Source organism: Pinus tabuliformis, chromosome J (assembly GCF_031772625.1).
Source record: "Pinus tabuliformis cultivar Carrire ecotype Pingquan chromosome J, CPIR1, whole genome shotgun sequence".
NCBI lineage: Eukaryota > Viridiplantae > Streptophyta > Pinopsida > Pinales > Pinaceae > Pinus > Pinus tabuliformis.
The window spans coordinates 667,870,996-667,898,857 of NC_142295.1; the positions used below are offsets into that span (position 1 = coordinate 667,870,996).

General features: G+C 38.5%; 1 protein-coding gene across 4 annotated transcripts in view; it reads left to right on the forward strand.

Moving 5' to 3' along the window:
- Positions 1–754: 754 nt before the first annotated feature.
- LOC149228644 (uncharacterized) overlaps positions 755–27,862 on the forward strand; it is a 135,505-nt gene continuing 108,397 nt past the window's right edge. Inside the window, exons 1-2 of one of the 4 annotated variants that reach the window (XM_089378312.1) lie at positions 1,158–1,649; positions 1,756–1,821. The gene's annotated coding sequence lies outside the window, so the exon portion shown is untranslated. Of the gene's footprint in view, positions 1,015–1,157; positions 1,650–1,746; positions 1,822–27,862 lie in introns of those variants that run through there. The other 3 variants (XM_089378310.1, XM_089378311.1, XM_089378313.1) reach the window with 3 other exon arrangements.

The following is a 27,862-nucleotide window of genomic DNA, read 5'->3' on the forward strand; positions in this document are numbered from 1 at the left end:
GTGTTTAAGAGAAATGGGAGGCAAAGAAGGCCCGCAATGAGTAATTGCGCAACTAAAAAAACAAGAATTACTCCTTCCTTTTATCATGCACCCACATGCGCTCAATCACATCACACTTTGAAGCAAAGTATAATATTTGACTTTTACATTTGCCATTAAATTAAATTAGAGAAATAGGGGCTTGACGTTGACGTTACATGTCGGTGTTGAGAGTCTTCAATTTGAAGACAAAGGTTTTGTTTTTGTTTCGAAAATTCAAAGAAAAAGATGCTCAACATCATAATATCCCTTCCCACGCCAGACTGGATGTTTACATTCCAAAACTTCAACAACGACCCACACCAGCCTGGATGTTACATTACAAAACCCCAACAACGACGGCCGGCCCAACCAGAATTGATGGGACTCCAGCTTGACAATTCTATTCGACAACGTGGCAACAGCGTAGCGTATAAATCGCAGTTCACATGCCAGTGCGACACGCTGAGGAGCTGAGCTCACACTCAATTACATAAACCGGAAGGCTGTTAAGGCGCGGAATCGCAATCTAGCATTACCGTTTCAGCCACGTGGCGGGTGGAGCAGACAGGTATTGATGAGAGGTCTTAAAAGAATGGCAGGTCCGTAGTGTCAGGAAAAGTAATGGTACCTGCAGTCTAATGTTGTTTAGGGGTCGTATAATCAATATGAGCTCGGTCCCACAGGCTGTGCCACTTACCTGGAATTGCTGTATTAAATAAAATCTAAATTGGAAGAATCTCTCGGACAGCAAAATAAGAGGAGAAACATGATCGGAAGTTAACCTGTGCATCTCGTGAATTTGACAGGCAACGAGACAGACGCAACAAACAAGAAACCCTTTTATTTTCACCAATATTTATTCTTCTGCTCTGCTCTCTTATGGTATCACAAGAAGATCGCTGGACGAACGCACGAGTAATGAAAAAGAAGCTGGAAACTGGAACGGGAAGGAACGCTAGACTATGAATCGGTCGTTGCCTCGTTTTTAACAAGGTTCGAGATCGAATCCTATGCACTTCACTTCGTATCTTTTTTCTCTCACTCCACTTCCCATAAATGCACGTCGTTGGTACATCATTTTAATGATCTCCAATTCTGGCATTCAATGCGTGGAAGACATCACTATTGTTCTGCATTCTACGCTAAATTTGCATATTCCAACAAGTGGCGTCCGTTTAAATTTAACAATAATGGTCAAAGAGAAGTGGATAAGTAGATGAAAACCGGCGTTCATATTAATGTCCAAATTTGCCGCCGATGCTAAATTTGGCTAACTTGTCAATTGTCTTGCTCTTGGCTAAATTCTGAGAAGTGGCGCTGGTTTTAATTAAATAACTTCTTTGAAATCCATTAATGCTGTTATTATCGAGTCATTTGGTTACATTGGAGCGTTCGAAGTTTAGGCGCTTTTTACAAGCAATCAATCAAGCAGCCGCTGTAAGACGGAGGGAAACTAGTGCTGGAGATCGTCTTAACAGTCGTTACTTTATTAGATCTGGATAAAGAAAGCATTAGACACATGCCCATAATGGAAGAAACTATAAAAACCTGTGTCTGTTGACTGCCTGCAGCGTCTTGAACCTCAGGCTTGTGCCAAATTCGAGACTGCAATGCTATGAATTGTGAAGGTATGGTCCTAACCTGCGGTTTATTGCATGTTGATAATTTGCAAAGGATATATTGAAGAATGCAAATGCGTTGTAGTTACAAAAATCATTGCTCAAGAAATGGCAGAAAATCTTGTATCACTCGCTGGCATTAAGTGATGGCGGCAAGGGGGGCACTGAAAACTGCATTCAGGTATCACGCTTCGTATCGTTATATCTTTTGACTTTCAACATATTTTTAGGTTTACAACATACCCATAGGTGCCCAAGTCATTTCCAGTTACACCGATGAACGAACCATCTGGCAGCAAAAATGGACAAAGGACCAGTACCGGCGTTTCTTGATACTGGATCTTTGAGGATGGGGCATGCGCATTCAAAATGGATCTTTCAGAGAAGAACCATCGAGCAGCCAAAATCAATTCTGAGTTGCTGCTGCTGGTGAGGGTTCGTGGTCTTGATACATTTTGGTGCTTGGATACTTTGCTCTCCCAATGTCCTGTAAATGATAGAGGGCTGCATTGAGCCATATTGGATCTGATTCATTCTGCTGTCCAGGATCTAGAATTCTTTATGGGATGGAACATACTCTGAAGAAACCCTATATTGATTTTGGTACCAGATTTATTGTGTGCGGCATATTCACGGGCTTCCGCTTCTTTGAAAAGATTTGATTTCTTGTAAAATAGTTCCTCTCTGGCGTCTGTGATATTCTTTATAATTGTTTTGAGTTCTTCTTAAATGTATGCCCCTTTCTCGTGTTTGCTGACGTTGGATTAGAGTCACAAGCGAAGGGAAGTTCTAGGGGTAAGGGTTCACCTAGGATTACCTAGCCAGTTCTTTAAGGAGTCTCTGTTACCAGTAGCTGAACGCAGAGGAAAAAGGCTTGTCTTTCGCGAGTCTGATTTTGGAAGGAAAGTTTGTCTGAACTATCTGGTCATAATGATTTTTTATATAGCTATCCCCCAACTGGGGGCTGAAATAAAAGAGAAAATGAAAAGTTTAGGCATGTTATGTGGCTCATTTAGAAATGTAGGGTCTTGATGTAAGAAGCAACAAAGGCTGAGAGAATATATCAAGCCTCGGCTCATGAGTGTGCATCTAGCCTGCTCACATAAACCACATATTCAGCATTGTTGAAACATTTAGTCATATCACTGATACATTGCACCAATGATAAGGGTAGGATGATATCCATGAAAGCCGTACATATATGTTTAACATGATATTACTATTACTGCTGTGGTGACATGCCACACAGCTGTACAAGTTACTGATGTAGAAGCATTGTCCTTAATTATTAGACATAACAAGAACCCTTGGGATGATATAAAGATATATGTCGCTTTCCATTCACACATTCAGAGGATGAAAACTAAGTATTTAAAGTTAAAGAATGGAGAAGTTGTGTGTAGCAAATTCTTTGCTGAAACCCACTAGTATCTGATCATTCACACAATGAGTACTTTGGTATTAAAGTACTTAGCATGGGCCGTAAATTTCAGTTGTCCTCAGTAGTTTCTCTTGTAGTATGCTTCATATTTAGCGGGTTCTGTTTTCAGTGGAGTTTGACATTTAGTCGAAATGTAATTCCCATTTAGGCATGTCGCTTGTAATTTGTAACTCCTATTCATATGATGAGTACCATGGTGTTAAAATGGTCATCATTGCACTGAGAGAGGCACTCTACAGCCCAGTGTGGGGAAGATGTGTAGGTGTAATGTAAGTATGTCAGCATTCCTTAAATGTTGAGACAAATATATGTAAGAATAAAAAAATTAAATTAAATGTGGGCTTCATATGTTTTATTTAATATTCAAATTAAAACATATTTTAATGTAAAATATTATAACCAATCACACAATTCAATTGTATCGTCTGTACTCTCTACTCTTTGTCTGGATTAACAGTTTTTTGACGATTCACAACCCATGGTACTCCTCTTTAATGTAGCCTATTTGAAGGCATAAAATTCCAATGAATTTTCCTTTATTCTAAAAAGAAGGATTTGGTTGGGGCTTTGAGTGCTATTTATCCCCGCTCTATCTCTGCCCAAAATGAGTTCTATAAAATTTATACCTTGTTTACTTAGTATCGGGGTCAAATTCGATTGGTGATTTTCAGCCACTTTGTAAACATTTTAAGGTCGAACAATAAAATCATTTATATTAAACTCTCTGTTATCTATATATATATGTGTGTATGTATAAACAATCTCTTTATTGACGTGATGGGAACAATAAATGTGTTTCTCTTAAACCTTTTGCTTTGCCTTTTTATCCTTACTAAAGGCATTTACTACTGGTAATATATATAAGTTACCATAATTTGGCTATTACTTGTCGTGGGAATGATATATGGTTTGGAAAAACACAATGTGATAGACTATCATTGGTGTGTTGCCTTGGTGGAACAAAACTCCATGGCTCCATTGCTTTCTTAGCTTATCTCTTCTCATGTGCGTATCAGTAATTGCTTCCACAGATGGGTTTCGGCCACTTCTAAGCAATTTAAATTCAAATAATAAAATTGTTTCTATTAAACTCTTTTCTTGGACTTTTTATTGTTATTTATTATTGGGTAATCTAACTTGATTTTGTATAAACTAAATAATCTCTTACTCTTTGCTTGGCCTCTTTATTGTTATTTATTAGTGGGTAATATAACTTGATTTAATATAGGGGTGGGTGGCAGGAAGGAGGGTGGTTATTCAATCTTGATGGAACACTAGTAACTAGATACTCTTGGGGATTGGGTCTCATGACTAATATTCAGATAGAGATGTATGGTCTATTGCTAGGATTGGTTTTCGCTAAGGATATGAATGTTCCAAATATCATGATCCTAGGGGGTTTTGTTATTACGATCCAACATCTTCAAAACAACACATAGACAAAAGAAAACTATCTCAACCTTTTACTCCAAAGAATTTTAAGAATCTTGGATGTCTTCCTTAAAAAAACCTTCTATCATGTTCTCAGGCATCAGAACTTAGAGGCAGATAGTCAAACCAGTCAAGCTTTTCTTCTTAAATCTAGGCAAACTGATATTAATGGAGCCCCAAGACACGACTCTACTATTATCTCAAAACCTATCTTCAGACAAGGTATTAACACCAAATTTGAATCACACAATTTAGCCCTGCTCCAAGCAAGATCCACTCTCTATTGCATGCATTATAAACAACTAATATTTAAAAAACTTAGTCTAAAGAATCAATTTCCAAACTTGCGTGCACTGGTCGATGACTCATCCCACGTTTAAATTCTTTTGTGATCAACTATGTGGGTCCCATCGTGAGTTAGGGGTCGGGCTGGTAGGGGTCAACGCCACATTATTCCTCAACTCGTCTATGTGCCCTGACCTAACATTTGTCCAACCTCTAGTTGTTGCAGGGTTCATCTCGGATCTTGACTTGCCCTTCCTGCTTAACATTTGTTGAGGTCGAAGACCAGATCATCTTGAATGCACAAACCATTAGTCCATCGACTCCATTGTTAAGTCGATTCTCCTATAATGTGTGATTCAATGCTGGCTTCATGGTTGGGCTCATTTTTTCTTTACCAATTTAGACAATGCCTCAATATTTCCACATTGTAGGGCTCTCATCTTAAAATACAATCACTCAAACCTTGCATAGTTTGGATCTACCTTCGGATCAGGTTGAATTGGGACGATCATCAATACATTTTGCAATCTAGCACCACACTAATAGGTTCTCCAACATTCGATATCCCAACCGCTGGTCCTTGTATCACATGGTGATCATCCATCAACGGCTGAGTTTAATCATTCCGACAAAAAATACACTTACTTTAATTATCGTTGACTCCATAGACAATCTTCAAATCTGGAAGCATATTGGCAATTGCTAAGGTCTTTAGATATCATGGATTGACCCAAATCTTGGTCAATAATTCAATATTAAGAATTTGATCTTGTATTGCTTAAGCAGAGTAATCTTTAGAAACTAACTCCAACATGGATTGATTATATAAGTCCAAATCTCAATTTCACTGAATCTTTGATAGAAGACCCTTCTGCCAATTCTTAATGCAGAGAATCATAATCACTGAATTAGGAGTTAATCAATCCCTATCTACTGCCTCTAGGGTTATTCCTGCAGAAAACCCTAAATTTATATATGATAGTCCATATATGAATTTCTACTATCATTCTTGTGTAATCCATATAGAGAGTCTAACATGATGTACATGATCATATATATCTAACCTACTGTGAATTGCCCCTCACCTTTGTACAAGATCTCCCTCATCTTATTGATAGATTTAACCTTGAAATCTATAGTTAGCTTCAAATTTTCGTATTAGTATTGAAACTATTCTATTTCATTCTAGAATTCACGTTGGAACTTATATTCCACTAATTCCAGGTTTCTCACGTACTTGAATTTTTCAACTGATCCTGCACATAAATAAACTTCATTTCATTAAACACAATATGTACTACTAAGAAACCTCATTCTTCTCTCTAGGCCTGATTTCCCCCTCAATTGGCAATCCCTTTGGCCCTTAGGCTTACATTTGAAATATACATAATTATGGATAGAGTTGAATTCAATTTAGATCCTATTCTGTCTCCTAGTATCTTTTAGATCCTATAATCCCTCAACAAGACTCCTATTTGAATCATGTCTCTTAAATGTAGATTCAATTACATTCAAACTAATACAATCCATTAATAATTCTAGACTAATGGCTCACCCTAACTAGAACTCATAATACATATCGACTCAAGAAAATAGATGTATTTACATTGAATAATTTAAAATTCTCCAACAAATATTTGGACCCTTCTCTTGCACTTTGTCTTTCACAAGCTTGATGGTTTGGAAGTGAAGATGTTCCTGCATTAGACTTCCAAAGTAGAAAATTTATGACCTAGGTCATAAGCATTTGATGAACCAATCCGCCTGGATCCAAAACTTTATGCTGTAGTTGATCACCTAGTTTGTCATGCTGCTGTCCAATTGCTTTTGTTGTTGTCATCTTCATTTCTCCTAGTTTCCACACTTTGGTTTGCAACCTAATTCCATTAATTCCGCTAATGCATTCTTGTACAATCATTTTCCTCTTGTCGTTGACTGTTCTTCTTGCATCAATATGCCTCCTCTTAGGCACTTTTATTACTAGCATCCTCATCTTGCTAATTTCTCTATCCAGGGTATCCTCTTGTTGAAACTAAAGATGGATTGAAGCTGGCTGAGATGGACTGAAGCTACTGCTGTTGTCCACTAGCTGCTGCATTTCCTTTTCCTCCATGCCACTATTGTTTGGCACTTTATTTTGTTTTTTAAAATTAGTTCGAATTAAACTTGCAACCTCCATGCAGTGTTCATTAGTTGTATGCTTTACTTGCTCATAACCCTTCTGCTCAAAGAAACAATTTGGCTGAAAATCTAAAAGTTCTTCTTCTTTGAGCATTTGCTTTGTGCTTGCAACTGATATGCAATTCTTTTTGTCAATTCTTGGATTGGTCAATCAATCTTCTAACATCCTTAATTCTTCATCGAGGTTCGTCAACATTAGGTCCGAATTTTGCTTTTCATCTTTATACTTCCCTTTTTGGCTGATTCTATAGGCCAACTCTGCTTTGTTCGCTGCAATAATGGGTTCTTGTAGTTGTTCACCATCAACTTCATTGTTCATTTGTAATAGGATCTCTCTCTGAGTGCATTTTTGAGACAATGTTGCTTCATCTTCAGTGATTTGAGAATACATTCTTCCATCTCCCTTCATCTTCATGACACCTGCAAAACCTGCAACCACACACGAATTATCGAATTTAAAAACATAAGGCTTACTAGCCTCATTTCATTCCTCTGTTGGCACACCCTCATGCCGATCTAAACCTGTAGTAAGTGTCTCATCGTCTTCATCCTCCTCTCCAAGGGTATCTCCTTTCTCAAGTTCACATAACTGAACTTTTTCTCCCTTTAGTGATTTTTTTCTAAACTCAGTTTCTTTCTTTCCACCCAAACATTCAACTTGCTCTTCAAGCTTCTCCTCAACTTCCTTGTAAACAATATCATTATAGGCCACTTGACCTTCTTCTTCACATTCCATCCATTTCTCTGACATTTACCACTTTCTTGTATAACATTATCATCACATTGAGTTGAAATTTTATCTCAACTATCTCTCTGTGAATTTCCTTTTGACTCATTCTTTTCATCTTCATGCCATTTACTTTGGCATTCTCCTCCATCTTGTTGTGGCTTTCACTTGGATCCATGTCGTGAGTTATCAATAGTCATTTTCCTTCCCTTTTTGTGAACTTCACCTTGTCCGCTATAGATTGCATTCAAGCTTTCTCTGTAACAGGCCTTCACCATTAACTTGCTACCCATACCTCTCCAAGCTTTCTCCATAGTGTTGTCTTTTGGTATTCTTCGGGTTCTCTCAGAACCTCCTTCTTTTGAGCACTCCTTGCTCTTCCTGGCTTTTGCATGTCGTCACTTCCTCCGAGAACATCCAACTTGTCGTCTTCTTTCCAACCTCAGCTGGAACTATTAAGGTTCTTGCCACACCTCTTTTCTCTTATCTAAGGGCTCACATGCTCTTCCTCATTCGTTCAGGAACATCAATGGTCCTCTGTTGCATCTCTCCTAGTTGTGTTGTCGCTATCGATCTTCTTCTTCTCTGCTTCAATTTGCAAATCAAAATTCTCATAACCAAAGTAAAAAAAATCATCAATTAATACACGCTAGATCTCCTTGATATTTTGTCTTCCAACAATCTTTTGCACAATGTCTCTGTGTTTTCTTCATGCACTCATTTGTAATTTCTCCCCTCTGAATCAACTCAAGGTCTCTGTTGCCAAGCTCAACTCCATCATCATCAACAACTTATCTTGTTCTTAGTTACAATCATCCTACTATAAACACCTTCACCACTGCTATCTGTAATCAATAATTGAAACACAAGATCACTCACCTCTGTGTTCAATTTATATGAACTTACATAATGTTATTGCAATTTCCTTATCCTTTGTTGGCTCTATTGTTGCAATTCTCCAATGTTAAAAGAACATAATTATGCTTTCCTCCCAAGATAGATTTCCTTTCCAAAGGACTTCATCCTACAATCATCAATCCCCTAAATATAAATTGCGAATAAAAACAATTTACCTTAACCAAACCCCTCAAATCTTTGATGCTGCAGGATTTAAATCTCCTTTCCAAAAAGCATTTCAAAATCTCATGCCCACACTAGCTCCACCAAATATAACTTTAGATTAAATTCTCCATCACATAGTGCTATGTCAATTAATGGCAATTCTTCCAATACTTTGCTAATTCCATCTATGTAGATTTTAAACCTATACAAAAGGCTTCATAACCCTATTCAAACCACTTCTTAGACCAATCGATGGTTCACACTTTACCTCTCAAGTTTCACCGAATTTGATCCTCTGCAAGTTTCGCAAACTTCGCCATTCTCTGCTCTATTGAACTCTTCCCAAAGAGCAATCTTGCTTTTATTTCTTCAAAGATCTTTCCACCAAAGAGCTTTCTAGCTTTGATACCAAATGATGCCGCAACAACGACTCGACCGTTATCTCAAAACCTATCTTCAGACAAGGTATTAACATCGAATTTCAATCACACAACTTAACCCTGTTCCAAGCAAGATCCACTCTCTATTGCATGCATATAAACAACTAGTATTATAAAAACTTATCCTAAAGAATTAATTTCCAAACTCGCATGCACTCGTCAATGACTCGTCCCACGTTTAAATTCTTTTGCAGTTGACTATGTCAGTCCCACCTCGAGTTGTGGATTGGGCTGGTCAAGGTAGTTGGGGTCTGCTCCACATTACACCTCAGCTCATCCATGCACCCCGACCTAACATTTGTCCAACCTCTAGTCGTTGGAGGGTTCATCTTGGATCTCGACTCTCCCTCCCTGCATAATATTTGTTGAGGTCAAAGACTAGATCATCTCAAATGCACAAACCATTAGTCCATCGACTCCATTGTTTAGTCGATTCTCCTATAATGTGTGATTTAGTGTTGGGAGCTAATTCAGGATTGGCACTTCAATTCATGGCTGGGTGCATTTTTCCTTTACCAATTTAGACAACACCTCATTATTTGCGCGTTGTAGGGCTCTCAACCTAAAATACAATCACTCAAACCTTGCATGCTTCAGATCTACTTTCGGATTAGGTTGAATTTAGACGATCATCAATACATTCTGCAGTCTGGCACCACACTAATAGGTTCTCCAACATTCGAAATCCCAACCATTGATCCTTGTATCTTATGGTGATCATCCAACAACGACTGAGTTTAATCATTCCAACAAAAATTACACTTTCTGTGATTATCCTTAACTCCATAGAAAATCTTCAAATTTGGAAGCATCATCTTCACAGTTTGGCAATTGCTTAGATCTCTAGATCTCATGGATTGACCCAAATCTTGATCAATAATTCAACTTATATTCCTCAAGCAGAGCAATCTTCAGAAACTGACTCCAACATGGATTGATTATATAAGCCCGATCTCAATTTCTCTGAAACTTCGACTGAAGACTCTTGTGCCAATTCATAACTCAGAGAGTCATAATCATTGAATTAGGAGTTAATCAATCTGTATCTGCTACCTCTAGGTTTATTCCTGTAGAAAACCCTAAATTCATATATGATAGTCCATATATGAATTTCTACTATCATTCTTGTGTAATCCACATAGAGAGTCTAACACAATGTACAAGATCATATATTTCTAAGTCGCTGTGAATTGTCCCTCACCTTTGTACAAGATCACCCTCATCTTACTGATAGATTAAACCTTGAAATCTATAGTTAGCTTCAAATTTCCATATCAATATTGAAATCATCCTATTTCATTCCAGAATTCACATTGGAACTGAAATTCCACTAATTCCAAGTTTCTCACATACTGGAATTTTTTAATTGATCCTGCACATAAACAAACTTCATTTCATTAAACACAATATGTACATACATACTCTGAAACCCTCGTTCTTCTCTATAGGCCTGATTTCCCCCTCAATTGGCCATGCCTTTGGCCCTTAGGCTTACATTGTATATATATATACCATTATGAATAGAGCTGAATTCAATTCAGATCCTATTCTGTCTCCTAGTATCTCTTAGATCCTATAATCCCTTAATAATACTCCTATTTGAATCTTGTCTCTTAAGTGTAGATTCGATTACATTCAAACTAATTCAATCCATTAATAATTCTAGACTAATGGTTCACCCTAACTAGAACTCATAATACATATCGACTCAAGAAAACAAATGTATTTACATTAAATAATTTAAAATTCTCCAACAAATGTTTGGACCCTTTTCTTGCACTTTGTCTTTCACGAGCTTGATGGTTTGGAAGTGAAGATGCTCCTGCATCAAGAGGCATCCCTTGAAACCTCCTCTCCTCCTCCTAAGCATAATCTCATGTTCTATCACCTATACTGAATGTTTGTATCATTCATTGGCATTCAAATTAAAAAGGGTGAGCGCATTCATATTGAAGTCGTGGCAATCCCTGTTGAGAGGACACATGTAGTTGATGTAATTTTAACTCCCCCACACGAGAATACAAAGAACTGGTGGCAGCCAACCCTTGACATGTATATTCCATCACATTTGGTGATTGTTTCAATGGCATTTGAAATTATGAGGAGCAATGGTAGTTTTCATGGCGAAGTAAGGGGATGACCTACTCTGCTGCTTAATTAATGCCCCCCACTCATCCCAACTTTCATGAATTCCCCCCTCTGGGCCAATTTTGGTCCCATCTCCATTGGCGAGTATATGAATTCTGTGCTCCTCTGCAAGAGACCTGTGAAGATCACCTTGTCTCCTTCAAGAAGCTCACTGTACAAGGTTGGGAGCATAAATTATAGTCACAGTGGGAACAATAGCCATAGTTCGGAATCAAGCTCCTCCAATAGTCGTGTTGTTAAAATTGGCAACTAGGGCCAAACTTCATGTGGGTCACCTTATTCATGGATGATAATATTTTTACTAGATTCCTCTCATCGAGAGGTGTAGGATTGATCTAAAGATCATCCGATTCCAATAAGTATTTATGGAGATATGAATTTATTTTGATTATGGACTAATTGTCAAAGTCGGCCAACAACTTATGTAGGCTCAGAAGCCCAACAGTCGCATCTATTCAACCCCAATGTTTTGCATATAAATACAAGGAGTATTCTCCTCATTTGCACACTTCACTTCTCATCACATCTCTCTCTCTCTCCTGCGCAGAAAAGAGTCTCTTCTCTCTCCTGCGCAGAAAAGACTCTTCTCTCACACATGTGGAAGGAAGGACGCAGATTTTAGGGCTGCAATTGTAGATCGGAACTTTGACCAGTGTTGACCATCATTCTCACTCTCTGGGCTGCGCAGTAGGTGACACTGACTCTCCTTGGAAGGCCACATTTCTTAGTGAAGGAATCAAGGTGATCCGACCACCGGTTTGATAGATATCGACTGCCCTAGTTTAGGGCTGATCTAGGGTTTGCTGCTGCTGATGTAAATCAGATTTTTGTACTATTTCTCTATGTTGAATTATTGAAGATAAAAGAATATTTGATCAAAGGGTTTCCCCATATTGGGGTTTGTCCTTGGCTAGCCGCCACATCTCGTGTCTCTTGTCTTGGCTTGTTTTCTGTCGATCGTTTAATGTTCTATCTGCACTTTACTTAATGCTCATGTGATGCTAATTTGTGGATAATAATAAGAAAAATAAGTAAATTGCTCTAAGCATAGAACATACCATAACTTAACATGGTATCAGAGTTGAGGTGAAGACAAAGCCCAAGCAAGAGCAAGAGCAATCATCGAAGAGAAGATTGGCAAGGCTATCCTAAAAGAACTATGGGATCCTCAACAATCTTCCCCGCCGAAGACAAGCTCCGTGAGAAGTCTGACTATCACGGATGGAAGATGTCTCTCGATTTGACTTTAGAAGATCAGCGAGTGTTGGACCATGTGAGAGGCAATACTGTTGAGCTTCCATCAAATGCACCTGCTGCTGCCAGGAACAAATGGAAATCTGGAGAAGTCAAAGCAAAGAAGATCATCCGGGACTCTATCGACAAGTGTTTGGTGGCCTATGTTTATGAGCTGAACACCTCCAAGGAAATCTACGATAGACTGGTGAGTTTATTTAAAGTTAATGATGCAAATCAAGTTCTGTTTCTAGGAAATACGCTGAAGGAAATTAAGAAGGGCAAAGATGAAAATATGCAAGCATATTTTTTAAGAATCACCGAGATCAAGAACGATCTCCTATCTATTGGGGAAGTAATTCCTGACAGGGAAATGGCACTCACAACTCTTGGAGGACTACCATCTGAATGGTATATATTCAGGATTACTCTCCTCAACAATAATGTAATTCCTGGATTTGAGGAATTAATGGCAAGATGCATTCAAGAAGAAGCAAGGATGGAAGAATAGGAAATGCCCACACTTAAAGGTCATCCCGCTGCCTTTTCTTCTCATGCTAAAAGAAGAAACAATTCTGAGGCTAAATCCAAAGGAAAGGTTGGACCAAAGGGTGGAAGAAAAGGACGATGTTACCATTGCAATAAACCAGGTCATTATGCAAGGGAGTGTCCTGATAAAAGGAACTCACACTGGGATGATGATCAAAATCCCTCTCAAGGCAATCAAAGAAATGGTAGGTCAAATGGCCGAGGTAAAAGGAGTGCTGGAAATCAAGGAAGAGGACAACCATTCAAGAAGGCAAGAAATTCCAGGTATGAATCTAACACTGTTGACAATAAGCAGGATGAATATTATCTACCAGCTGCTCTATCTACCTCTGCTCCTCCGGACTCGCTGGGAAATTGGCTTATTGATAGTGGTGCCTCAAGGCACTTCACTGGTTACAAAGAAGTTCTCCATAATCTAATAGAGAAAGAAACCAACCTGGAAATTGTCCTTGGAGATAATATGAAATATCCCCGTGAAAGGTGTAGGCAATGTATCTCTTAAATTGAATCAAGGTAATACAATCCACCTACAGGATGTATTATATGTACCTGATCTCAAAAGGAACCTAGTGTCCATTTTGGCAATGGAAGACAAAGGCTACAAGGTGTCTTTCAGCGATGGCAAGGTACGTGCATGGAAAAACAATATTAAAGATGCATTCACTCTTGGGTTTCGAGTTGATTCATTATATTAGGTCGGAGGAAGTCCGCTAGGTGTCATGTCTTGTGACACATCTGTTCAGTCTGAACTATGGCATCGGAGGTTTGCTCACCTTCATTATAAAGCTCTACCTGATGTAAGAAAAATGGTGACCGGGATGCCTGAGTTCAGATTAGAGCAAGAAGGTGTATGTCCCGAATGTGCTGAAGGAAAGCTAAAAAGGGGACCATTCCCCTCAAGCCAAAGCAAGACCTCCGATATATTGCAGTTAGTTCACTCAGGCATATGTGGTATGATGCTTGTGAACTCCTTGAGAGGATATTCATATTACCTCACTTTTACAGATGGCTATTCTCGCAAGACTTGGATATAGTTCTTGAAAAAGAAGGATGAAGTGTTCTCCTGGTTTAGACACTTCAAAGCCTTGATCGAGAATCAAACCGAAAAGAAGATCAAGATCTTAAGGACTGATAATGGGACTGAATATGAATCTAATGAGTTTCATGACTTTTGTAAAGAGGCTGACATTAAGAGGGAGACTACTACACCGTACACTCCTGAACAGAATGGTGTGGCGGAAAGGAAGAACCGTATGATTGTGGACGCTGTTCGTGCTATGCGCCATGATGAAAGACTTCCAAAGTTTCTATGGGCCGAAGCTGCAAACACCGCCGTATATGTACAAAACTGATGCCCCCATCAAGCATTGGGTTCCAAGACTCCCGAAGAAATGTTCACCGGTAAGAAACTTGACGTATCTCATTTTAGAATTTTTGGAAGCCCTGTATATTTTCATGTGTCGAAAGAGAAAAGGAACAAATTGGGTGCATCTAGAAAGAAAGGAGTCTTCGTGGGCTATAGTGAAAATACTAAGGGCTATAGAATCTATGTAGCCGATCAAAGGGAAGTCGTGATTAGTCATGACGTCACCTTTGACGAAGATATGGCTCTCAACAAGGTGAACAATCTTCCTACTGTGAGGAGTTCTCAAGACGCTGACACTAGGGAACCGAAAGAAAAAGATGATGAAACAATGCTCGATGTGGAAGAACCCATGGATCCTATTGATCCTCCTCCCCCTGAGCCTTCCTCTTCTAGGAAGAGGCCTTCATGGCTAAGGGGGACACTTGATGATGCTGAAGGACATGTTGCACCCCGAGGAACCTTCCGTGAAAGTAAGAAACCAAACAGGTATCAGGGATACCTAACCATCATGAACACGATCATTCAAAATTAGCCTTCATCATTCTCAGATGCCGTCAAGCATAAAGTATGGAAGGATGCTATGACCGAAGAATATGAGTCTATTATGAAGAATGATGTCTGGGAAGTGGTTCCCAGACCCCTGGATAAGACAATTGTCACTTATAAATGGCTTTACAAGATGAAGCATGCAACTGATGGAAGCATGGAAAAGTAGAAGGCTCGTTTTGTCGCTCGTGGCTTCTCCCAAAAAGAAGGTATAGACTATGACGAGATATTTGCACCTGTTGCCAGATATACCACCATCCGCTCGATCATAGCCCTTGCGGCTTCACAAGGATGGAACTTACATCAGATAGATGTTAAGACCGTGTTCTTGCATGGTTCGATCAAAGAAGAGGTCTAGGTTGAGCAACCCGAAGGATTTGAGATTTATGATCGAAAATCTCATGTGTGCAGATTGAAGAAGGCCCTTTATGGGTTGAAGCAAGCACCCTGAACATGGTATGAGAGGATCGATAGCTACTTGATGAAGCTGGGATTCACTAGGAGTGAAGCCGATCCTAACCTTTACTTTAAGGTTGAAGATGACAAACCTCTCATACTGGTGTTGTATGTTGATGACCTCTTTCTAAAAGGTGTAGACCCTCATTCACAAATGTAAGAGGGAGTTGGCTTCTGAATTTGAAATGAAGGACCTAGGACTGATGCACTATTTCCTAGGACTTGAAGTTTGGCAGAAGCTAGGGGAAATTTTCCTATCTCAAGGAAAATACTTGGTGAAGATACTGGAAAGATTCGGTATGGTGGACTGCAAGCCCGTAACTACACCGATGGAGCTTGACTTCAAAAAGTTAAGCAGTAGTGCTGCTAGGCCTGTTTTACGAAATGCCATCGAGTATTGTCAACTCGTTGGAGCATTAATGTTCTTAGTGAACTCCTGTCCAGACATATGCTTTGCAGTCAACACGTTGAGTCAACATATGGTTGAACCTCACCACATACATTGGATTGGTGCCAAGAATCCGTTGAGATATCTTCGTGGCACAATTACTTATAAGTTATGGGTTAAGATACACTGTTGGAGATGTGAGACTACTTGGATATACTGACGCTGATTGGGCAGGCAGTGTTGTGGACCGTAAGAGCACTTCCGGGTGTTGTTTCTCCTTAGGATCTGCTTCAATATCCTGGATGAGCAGGAAGCAGAAGTCGGTGGCTTTGAGCACCGCCGAGGCAGAGTATATTGCCGCTAGCATGGCCTCCTGTGAGGCAGTTTGGTTGCGAAAGCTCTTCAGTGAGCTATTTGGATTTACATTGGATACCACCGTGATTCTCTGTGACAACCAGAGTGGGATCTGTTTATCAGAAAATCCCGTATTTCATGATCGTTCCAAGCATATCGATATCAGGTACCACTATATTCGAGATATGGTGCAACGAGGAGCAATAAGGCTCCAACATATCGATACAGATGAACAGGTCGCCAACATTCTGACAAAGCCCCTAGGAAAGGTCAAATTCTTGACTTTTCGAGAATGACTTGGTGTCGCTCAGAGACCCTTTGATGAAGGTCAAGTATGATGTACTGAGCTCTGGGAGCTCCAGGAGGTGCGGTGTACTTCTTGGAGCGACATATGACCACAGGGTGACTCACCAACCCCTGTTGGTGCACTTGGTACAGGGTAAAAGGTTCAGCCTTCCCCTGTGACACCCCGTGGCGACTATGGAACAGGATGATTAGTTCTCCTGTGGGTCTGGATGATGTGTTCTCCATGGCAATTGTGGAACAGGATGATTCGTTCTCTTGTAGAGTAGGATGATTAGTTCTCCGTGGCATCCACTGGACATGATGATTCGCTGTCCTGTGGATAGGATGATTAGTTCTCCTGTCGAGGCATCCTACCCATGCAGTCTGGGACTCATGGGAAGTACCTCTCATCTAATCAATGATCAGGGAAATGAGGATAGGGACCATAGTAGTACCGATGGACGCATCGTTGTATCTATCGTACTTCCTATGCTAGGATGACCTTCATTGATCTGGGATCAATGACACTGGTCTGGGACCAGTGAGAGTGGTACACACTCTGACACTGACTTCGGTTTAGTGGAGGATGGTATGATACATCCTCGATCATTTCTTCTTCTTCGTAATTCGAGCAAAGCAGAGCAGATCAAAGCAGAGCAGAACCAAGCAGAGCAAAGCAAAGCAGAGCAGATCAAAGCAGAGCAGAACCAAGCAGAGCAAAGCAAAGCAGAGCAGATCAAAGCAGAGCAGAACCACGCAGAGCAAAGCAAAGCATAGCAGAGCAAGAAGGGTCAAGAGATATAGGATAGTGCATTTGATGGATGGATAGCAGTGACGATCCGACAGATTGCAAATGAAGTTCTCCCTAGTTGAGAGTGAGTGTTAAAATTGGCAACTAGGGCCAAACTTCATGTGGGTCACCTTATTCATGGATGATAATATTTTTACTAGATTCCTCTCATCGAGAGGTGTAGGATTGATCTAAAGATCATCCGATTCTGATAAGTATTTATGGAGATATGAATTTATTTTGATTATGGACTAATTGTCAAAGTCAGCCAACAACTTATGTAGGCTCAGAAGCCCAATAGTCGCATCTATTCAACCCCAATGTTTTGCATATAAATACAAGGAGTATTCTCCTCATTTGCACACTTCACCTCTCATCACATCTCTCTCTCCTGTGCAAAAGGGAGTCTCTTCTCTCTCCTGCGCAAAAAAGACTCTTCTCTTGCACGTGTGGAAGGAAGGACGCAGATTTTAGGGCTGCAATTGTAGATCGGAACTTTGACCAGTGTTGACCATCATTCTCACTCTCTGGGCTACGCAGTAGGTGACACTGACTCTCCTTGGAAGGCCACATTTCTTAGTGAAGGAATCAAGGTGATCCGACCACCGGTTTGATAGATATCGACTGCCCTAGTTTAGGGCTGATCTAGGGTTTGCTGCTGCTGATGTAAATCAGATTTTTGTACTATTTCTCTCTGCTGAATTATTGAAGATAAAAGAAGATTTGATCAAAGGGTTTCCCCATATTGGGGTTTGTCCCTGGCTAGCCGCCACATCTTGTGTCTCTTGTCTTAGCTTGTTTTCTGTCGATCGTTCAATGTTCTATCTGCACTTTACTCATGTACATGTGATGCTAATCTATGGATAATAATAAGAAAAATAAGTAAACTGCTCTAAGCATAGAACATACCATAACTTAACACATGTAGGTTGACCTCTCTCGGGCCTCAACCGACCTTTGGATGAGGCATCCCACTCTTTCTCTGATGTATTCTTTATGTAAATGTGCTCTTTTGCTAGGCCAATTTTGTAGGCTCTACTCCTTTCGTCATACACTCTCAGTAACTTCTCTAGTTAGTATTTTGGTGATATCATTAATGTCCTCTCAAGAGGATCAGTTCCTAGAAGTAATCATGTACCCCATTTCTCGAGTAATTGCTGCGTCTGTGTGCAAATTTTATTACAAACCCTACTCTTTTTTGTGAAAAAATAATATAACTTGATGTAATATAATCTAAATAATCTCTTTATTATTGTGATGGGAAGGAATAAGTTACTAGAGGGACAAAATTCAAATTCAATTATTTTCAAATTTTAATTGTGGGGTTATAAGATAGAGTTTGTATTTTAAAATTTGAATTTTTTTTGGTGTATTATTTTATAATTTATGTTTTTAAAATTTAACTTATGTCTTTTTATCATAAGCTAAGTTTAGCTTTTTATAATTTATGTTGTATCTAAAGTTTAGTATTTATATTAAAAATAAAAAATTATAATTTTAAAATATTGAAATTGTTAATTTTAATTTAACAATTGTTTTTTAACACTGGTTAATATTTATATAGTGATATGATTTTGAAATATTAATAACCAGCCTAGATCCATCTTAACTCCGGATCTACCAAGAACCGAGAGGGATCAAATCTTTCACTCTAAAAGAGGTTTGCACCTAAAAGATTTGATCCCTCTTGGTGCTTGGTAGATTCAAAGTTAAGATGGATCTAGGGTGGTATGTAGTGAAATTGAGTTTTAATGGAGTTTAGTCTTTCAGTATGCTTTGTCTTTAGTGGATTGTATTATTAGTGGAGTTCTTCCTTGATTGAAATGCAATTCCCATATAGCATCATTTGTAATATGTAACTCCTCTAGGGGCTCTAGTACAAAATACTTAATATGTCACTTGTCTAGTACGAAATACTTAATATGTCACTTGTCTATGAGAGGACTTTTCCTTTAATGGAACCCCCATTCTTGCAAGCTTTAGTCTCCTCGTATGGCAATTTACGAAAAAATCAAATTTCATCGAATTTGAAGGAATATTATACTGAATTACCTTGTGATGCTGAATTTTTTTACAAGTTTCAAAAATAAATGTCAAGATTTATTTGTGTAACTTAAAAAATTTGGAATAAAACCATATGAATGTATGTATGTATGTTTTTAGTTTTGACATTTAATTTTACATATCTATTGTGTTAAATTCAAATGTTAAGAAATATTTGTATTTATTTGTTGTTTGAATATATTAAGTTATAATGAATGGAATTTGCTTAATTGTATTTTTTCAACTTAATGGAAAATTTTATCATTTTTTTTCGCATTAGCGATTTTTTTTCGAATTTCATGGTCCTTGAATTTGATCAATAACAATAACTATGTCACTTAGTTTGTAAATAAGCATCATTGTCTCTATAAGTGGATGTACAAGACTAACATTATATAAATACTATGTTGTGTTTTCATGAGAAAGTACCTTATATCTTCCTCCTTGGCATGTTAGGATCTTCGTTTAGATTTCATTGCACTGTTCCATTTATGCAGTGTTCCACGGGGACGTGTCCCCCAGGGTCGGGTGCACCCACCCCTCGCACCCCACGCACCTGGGTCGGGGAGTCTACTGGGGGTGCGTTTCCCCACACACCCTTTTTGGGGAGTCTTGGGGAGATGCAAGTGGGTGCGTTTCCCCAGTGTGGGTGACAAGACTCCCCAAAAGGGGTGCGTTTGGGCGTCCCCCCTCAAAACTTCGGTATTTAGATTCTAGAATGGTATGGATCAATGTATTTGAATATTTCATTATTGATTTTTTTATTGAATCTCATGTTATGGATGAATAATGAGTATATCATATCAATGATGTATGTATCAAAATGAATGATGAGGATGGATCAATGTATGCCATTATTTAATCCGATTATGATTTTAAATTTTATGTGTGGATCAAATTTCAATTTTTAATGTATTGGTATCCATATTACTATTAGTCTATTTAATAGTTATGGTATCATTATTGAACAATGAATATGAACTTGAATTTTATATATATATATATATCTATGAATATATATATGAATAATGAGTATATCATATGAATGATGTATGTATCAAAATGAATGATGAGGATGGATCAATGTATGTCATTATTTAATTTGATAATGATTTTAAATTTCAATTTTCAATGTATTGGTATCCATATTACTATTAGTCTATTTAATAGTTATGGTTTCATTATTGAACAATGAATATGAACTTGAATTATATATATATTAATTAAAAATTATATACCCTGATGTCCCCCCGCACCCTTGAAATTTGCCTAAAGTTTGAGGGTACTCCCACACGTCCCCCGTGTGCATCTCCCCGCACCGAAGTCTTGGTGGAACATTGCATTTATGGTCCTTATTATTTGGTATTGGAGCTATGCTTCAAGCTCATTGAAGTCCTTGTAAGAGCTCCACACACAAGATCGCTCGTGCCTCCTCCTCAAGTATTTTCCACGTGATTCCAAGTTCACAACTCAAATAATAGTCATTTGATGAGGAGGTTGATTTTTTTATTGTTATTTTTTAAGTTTTTTGAGGTAAGCCTCATGGGGAAACCAAAGGGATGCTTCCCCAAATTCATTGATGACATCCCTAGTAAATATGTTGGTGTAGACTAGTATGCCTAGTCTAAGGGGCTTTAATTTTGGGCACTTGTTGGCATGGAACTAGCCATATCTTCGATAACATTAGCAACAACTAGTAAAGTCAACCCACTGGGCTTGTTAATTTCTTTAACCTAGCACTCAACAGTTAGTTCCTCGCATATTAAGCACAAATCTACTAAATAAATGCACAACTAGGTTCCTAACATAAACATTTAGCAAAAGCATAATTATAACTAATCTCAATCACATGTGGCCAACACATACAAATTTTGCCCAATCAAATCAATTCTTCACTAAATCTTAATCAAAGCTTACTTGGGTTGCCACCCTAGCATAATAGCCCAACTATGAAATTTACAGTTAATATACCTTGGATTTGATCCAGTTGATCGGGCCCTAGATCTATCCTTGATCTCCTTAACCACTCTGGATCTCATATGTTGCATTTCTACACCTTCCTCGAAGTTGGCACACTTGAGTATCATATTTCAGACTTAAGAAAATCCCTCTCTCAATTACTTGTGTTGCTGTGTGGTGTGTCTTTTTCCTCTGCTTAGCCTTGCTTTTATAACTTTACGTTGAGCTAAATCCCTAATCCTAATCTCCAAAGTGATTGATTGTCGAGATTAGATCTTGCCTCACTTAAGATCAACGATTTAGATTAAAGCATAATCACTAAAGTAAATACTTTACTTTTCCTAAGTTTCTTTGGCTCAATAGCCAACATAATTCCTAAGTTAGACTTAGGCTAAGTTACAATAGCAACTTACTCATACTTGAGCAAGTGTCCTAAGGAGATTTTGCGTGACTTCTGCTTGGCTAGGCACTTGGGCCTATGCAGAAGTACTTGCCCGAACTATAAACATCAACATTATCTCTTAGTGAAGGAGGTATTTCTGCCACCTAAAATTGGCTTCGATCTTGGCAATGCATCCCTTGCCAGAGTTGCTCCCTCTAAACTGGAAGCGTTCTCTGCCACTTGGTTCAGAATCATCCTCAAAGACTTGCTCCCTTTGGATTTGTTCTAGAAGCCTCCTACTCTTGAACATCCTGTAAGGTCTTACCGCTCAAACTAGCAGGGGTCTTAGGAGGGGGTTCCTATAGAGCAACTACTAGGTCAAGTGGCAACAATGGAGCAATAACTGTTGATTTATGGTAGCATCGGATGTGCTCTAGCCATGAAAATTGGTGGAGAGGCTAAAGCACATGAGATCTCCAAGACCTAGAAATGGTTTGGGGAAATTTCACCCGATTAGAGAGATATTAAAATAATTAATATTTTTAATGGAGTTCCTAAGTCTAAACTTAGGAAAATTAAAATATTAATGGGTATTAATATAAAACTGGGCGAGAATGTTCTAAATGACATGGATCAAGCCAAATTTAATCTTAGTCGTTGATTAGAGACTTAATCTCAGCGGTTGAAGACTCAACAGGAAAAGTATAAGAGGAGGCTTGAGGGTCAGTTGGAGACACACCGAGATTGATCAGTCAGTTCGATTTTTTGGAGTGGGGGTTGCTGAGAAAATTCGAACAAGTGATTTGTTGTAGCGAGGGGTAGTGAGTGCATAGTAGAGAGGCAAAGATAGTGCCTGAGGGTCAGCGCAGTGACCAGAGAGGCTGAAGCAGAGGCAATTAGAGACTATGCAAAGGCTGAGGGGCCGGTCTGAATCGGATTCGGCTTGGTTTTGGCCGAGCCTTACTGTTGCTCGGGCCGACTCGGTAGAAAAAACGATTAGGCGACCGGTCCGTTAGCGAAGCAGTCACCGAGTCGGCCGGTTTGGTAACAGATCAGCCAGTTAGATCGAGCCCGTCTTAAACCGTCCGACCTGGGCCACAGGGAAAAAGGGCAGCAAAGCGTACTTCAAAGTGAGTTTTTTCTTGTTTTTTTTTAAAGTGCCTCTACACCTCCCCCACGCCTATAAAAGTGACGCAATCCCCTCACATTTCCTCACAACTATCTCATTGCATTTGTGTGAGCATTTGTGAGGAGTTTGTGAAGAGTTGGAGTTGGTTTTCTCACTACTACTAGTGCTACTACTTCTACAGTTGCAGTTGGAGATCTTGATGAATAGGAGGAGCCATGGGTTTCCTCGTCTGACTCCGATTTAAAGTCTAAGCCAGATGATGTTGGCTTCTCTAGCAGGAGTGACTAGTGATGTTTTGTTGTAGAGGCCATTTAGAGCCTCCTTGGTTATGTGTTTTTGTTTTGATCTCTATATATTACATGTATTAGACATTGCACTGGGTGCCATTTTGATATAACAGATATATTCATGAGCATACTTTGATCATATGTTGTCTTCTCTCTATATTTTAATGCTTCGAGTTTGGAAACATGAATGAAAATCTTTAAAAATATATTTTTCATAAAAAAAAAAATATTTAATGTATTTTATACAAAGACTGAGTCATTGAAATCAACTAGGCCGAGTCGATATCGAGTTAGAGTCCGAGTTGGAGTCGACCCTCAGCTGGTTTCGAATCTAAGCCCGAGTTTTAAAACTATGGATAGGACATAAAGTGATTCTAAAGCCTAGTCACAAGAGAGACTCAGATGAAAAGCTTACTTGCTTTAGAAGCAAGATGTATGGCTCTCTAAGAGGGCTAAGAGGATACTTGGGTCTAGGGTTGAGAGGTATGTCTTGATAAGAGGTGCCCTAAACCAAAGAATCCTAGAAGAATAGAGTTTCTAAGTAATCCTTGTGGGATTGGAATGTCGAGGTTGCGGGACCACAAAGAAGACCTAGTAGACCCAAACAAGGTCGAGGGTGTGGAGTAAGACTTTAAAAGTATGGACTTAATTGAGACAAGGGCAAGGGTTTAGAGTAAGACTTCAAAAGGATGGACTTGATCGAGTAAGGGAGGAGAAAAGGATAAAAAGGTAATGTTTGACTTGAAATTTGGATGAAATGATCCTTAATGAACCCACTAACCAAAGGACACCTAAGGAAGAAACGGTCACCGAGCTACGGCTTGAGATATCTCGAGATTTCACTATCATAATAGCCTCAAATTTGGAGGACCCCTAGAAGACTCACTAGCGCAACTCTAGGCCAATTTTCACCAATTTTTGATGGCTACAATAAAATTCGTGTGATGCCCTAGATGGCCTTCTAGTCTAGGGCTTAGAAAAGGGAAGAGGGATGTGAAAGAAATCTTCGTTTTTATGATCACGTAGGACTAGATCAGTGCCTAGCCTATTGGGAGAATGGAGTCTAATGAAATCAATGTTTAGAGATGCTTATTCTCAACCAAGGAGTTCCCCAGCAACTTTGTATGGCCTAGAAGCAAAAACTAGGTTACTAGGAAAGTTTATACTTCTTGATGCTACAATTGATGACTTATCAAGGCAAATCATGAACAATCATGTACCCCTAGGACAATAATTCACCATACTTCACAATAATCATATGAAAAATCCCTCACAAAGACAAGATTAGCAACTTCACATTAGCATTAGGGTAGCTACACCAACTTCATGAACAAAAATATTTCATAGATCATTAAATGAGACAAAGTACAAGATAAAACATGAAAAATAGTACTCACAAGTATAGCAAAATTATTCCAATCATCAAAGTGCAAGAAAATCGGATAACAAGGGGCCAACCCCTTGTCCACTATGTTTGGAGTAGTGTTGCACTAATCGCCAAAAAATCACGATAAAATGGTTTTATCGCGATTTTTTGAAAAAAAAGATAAAATCGGGCGATAAAATTGAGTGTTTTTTTTTTTGAGCCGATTTTTTCAAAAAATTGCGATATTTTGGGAAAAAATCGTGGGAATATTTTTTGTTTGTTTGTTTGTTTTGTTTCCTTTGTTGTTTTCTTCTTTTTTTTAATGAGGAGGAGGAGGTGACCCAAGCTACCCCTGTCACCAGTAGAGGACGTGGTCTACCTCCTGTAGCTCCTAGTTCTTCAGCTTCTAGAGCACAACAGAGTCTACTGCCAACTGCCAACTATTGCTATGCTTTCACGCCACAAATAGAAGTTGGATGCACCATCCAATCTGTCTTCGAATTTGAGACCCTAGTATGCCATACTTCCAAGTCACGCTGCTCAAAACAAATTCTACTGCCCATAAGCAATGCACACTGACTAGGAACCCTAATGGCCAAATCGATCTGATGAACTTGCCCCCTCTGAATCACAGAACCCGTGCCTGAAGATAAAACTATGTTTAGTCTTCAATCAGAGGCTTTGCTCTGTTACCATGTTAGATTTCCTTAAAACCCAATAACTAATTCGTAATTCTCTAAGCGTAAAAACCATAAATACAAACAATTGCTGCACTGTAACTTGAATTACGAATACACCGAGTTTTCTAATTGAGCATGCACAACAAAAAATAAATATATCAGAAGACAAACACATCCAACTCATAGAACACAAGATATACCCAAGAAACCCCAGCTATAGGGAAAACCTTCAACTTTGTGTGTATTTTCTATTAGCCCAGCAAATAGACTCTGGAAATTTTATAGCAAGGGAATGCTTCCCTTTTATAGCAAATCCAACTGATACAACTCCTGCGCACTTGTGCTATAGTATGGAGTCATGGACGCACTAGTTTTGCCTTCTGCACACAGATGCGCACTGTACGACCATGCAAATTGATCTACCCTTGCTTATTGTGGCTTGATGTGCGAATGTGCTGATTTTGGACTAGGCTAAGGCTATTCGGCCCCCTTCCTTCTGCCTCTCTATTGCTGATCTGATCACTGACTGCTGCAAACCCTAACTTCCTTGCCGAGCCGATCGCACACTCATTGTGCTCTACAAACCAATCTCCACTTTGCTCTATCTGCTCTTATAATTTCGACCCAATCCCTAAAGTCACTTTCAATGGCTGAGATTAGATTGTGATGAAAGGCTGAGATTAAATTATAAGTTTACTTAAGAATTTTTAATTTCTTCCTAAGTCCAACTTTATGAAATAGTTAAATAAATTAATATTTTTTTAAGGTGGCTGTCTTGTGGGTCCCTCTGCTAGCCTTAGCACTTAGGCAAGCAGAACTCTTACTTCTCTACTCCAATCAACAGATAATATATATTAAATAAATATATGAATAAATTGATATTTGGAATACAATGCGAGCCCATATATATATTATATACCTAGGCGGGAACCCTTTCATGAATAGTCATGTCCTTTTGTTAATACTAATTAATAATTATTATTTATATCATTTATGTTCATACCAATAGCTTTTATAATTGTACTTTAGGGATACCCCTCTTGTACTAGAGAAGAGCTAGCCTAAAGTGAGAGGAAGTGCTGTTGAGATTATAGCTTGCAGCCTTCCTACATTACACAAAGTTATCACCTTGGTGCTCAGGACTTCAAGTTTTTGTGGGTTCTAGATTTTGTTGTAACTGATACATCGACCAAAACTACATGTCCATACTTCAATGACTTTTAAGTTTTTGGGGTGGTCTTGTCTTAAGCGCAAGACCTTTTAGTCATGGACTTAGTTGATCTCTAACTGAGAAGATCAACGAGGACTTCTAATTTTATTGTCCTTTTGAGGTGAGTGTGTTTTTCTCTGTATTTTGTATTATATATTTATGTATAAGATGAAATGTATCGAAGTAAATCTGAGGTTCGGCCTTAGATGCAACACTTCTTCTCTCATGGCCATGATTAGGATTTTTGACCGCTCGTAAAAGTTGAAGATGATCGATCACCATAAAAATTGGCCATGATTTGATTGACCATAAGAAAACGTGGTTAAATGTTTTATGATTTAGACTTTTTCTGGTTTTCATCACTGGGAGCTGGTCAGCTCATCTTTACTGAAATTGTAATTTTGGATTAATGAAATTTCTGTCTATGGGTGCAGAAATGGATTCAGCACCTTCACATACCCCTACTGCAACTGATTTGTGCAACGTTAATATCTTATATCTACAATTTTATCAATTGAAAATGGTTTCTGCTGGATTTGAGGCTAAAAAGTCAGTTTTCACTCCCATTGTTCTTTGTGACTGAGAAAAGATAATTTTGTAGGGCATTTAGACCACTGCAAAAAGAGCTACAAAAAAGAGCGATGATTAAATGCTTTTTAAAAGTTTATCTAGATTTATATTTTTCTAGTGAAATTGTACAACTTACTATCAAAATCTCTTCATGCCAATTATTTGCAACAAGTCGGTCGGTCTCCTAATACATACATCATGGGCATGCATCCCAAGATATCTGGATTAAGATTTGTGTTTAAAATTATTGGATGGTGCATACTAATTATCTCCCCAAAGATACCACCCATGAATATCAGGTAGCTCAAGGCAACATTCTCAAGGACTGGTTTATAGGTATTATTGTGTGTGCACTGTTGTGTGCGGAGCAACAAAGATACATACGGTAGTTGCACATACATAAACATGTGATTGATGGGCAGGTGAGTGGACAGCTTTTTTACGATGTGTGGATTTAAGTTTGGGAAATGCGTATAGATGATGATAGATTTGATAAGAATTTTTCTATTTTTTTAATGCTATTATGGTCATTAAACTTTTGAATTTTGAATATTGTGATGATGAGCCACACTTTTTGGTTCTAAACGTGTCGGCCAAAAATTTCTCTTATGTAATTTTCACCGAAAGACTTTTATTAATTCATTATGGATTACATAAGCTTGAATACAGAAAATATTATTTTCATCTTCTATGCAGAACTTACATTCAAATGTCTTTTTCTTATTATAAAGTCATAATATTTCTAATTTTTACCACGCATTAAAATAATTTGTTTATTAATATAAATAAATCAATATTCTATTACAAGAAAAATCTTCATTCTTTTGGTTTTGAATATTTCAAATGCTGTTCAAAACTTATGCCATAACAGAATAATCTTAAAAGTCAAAATTCATACTAAAATATTGATATTG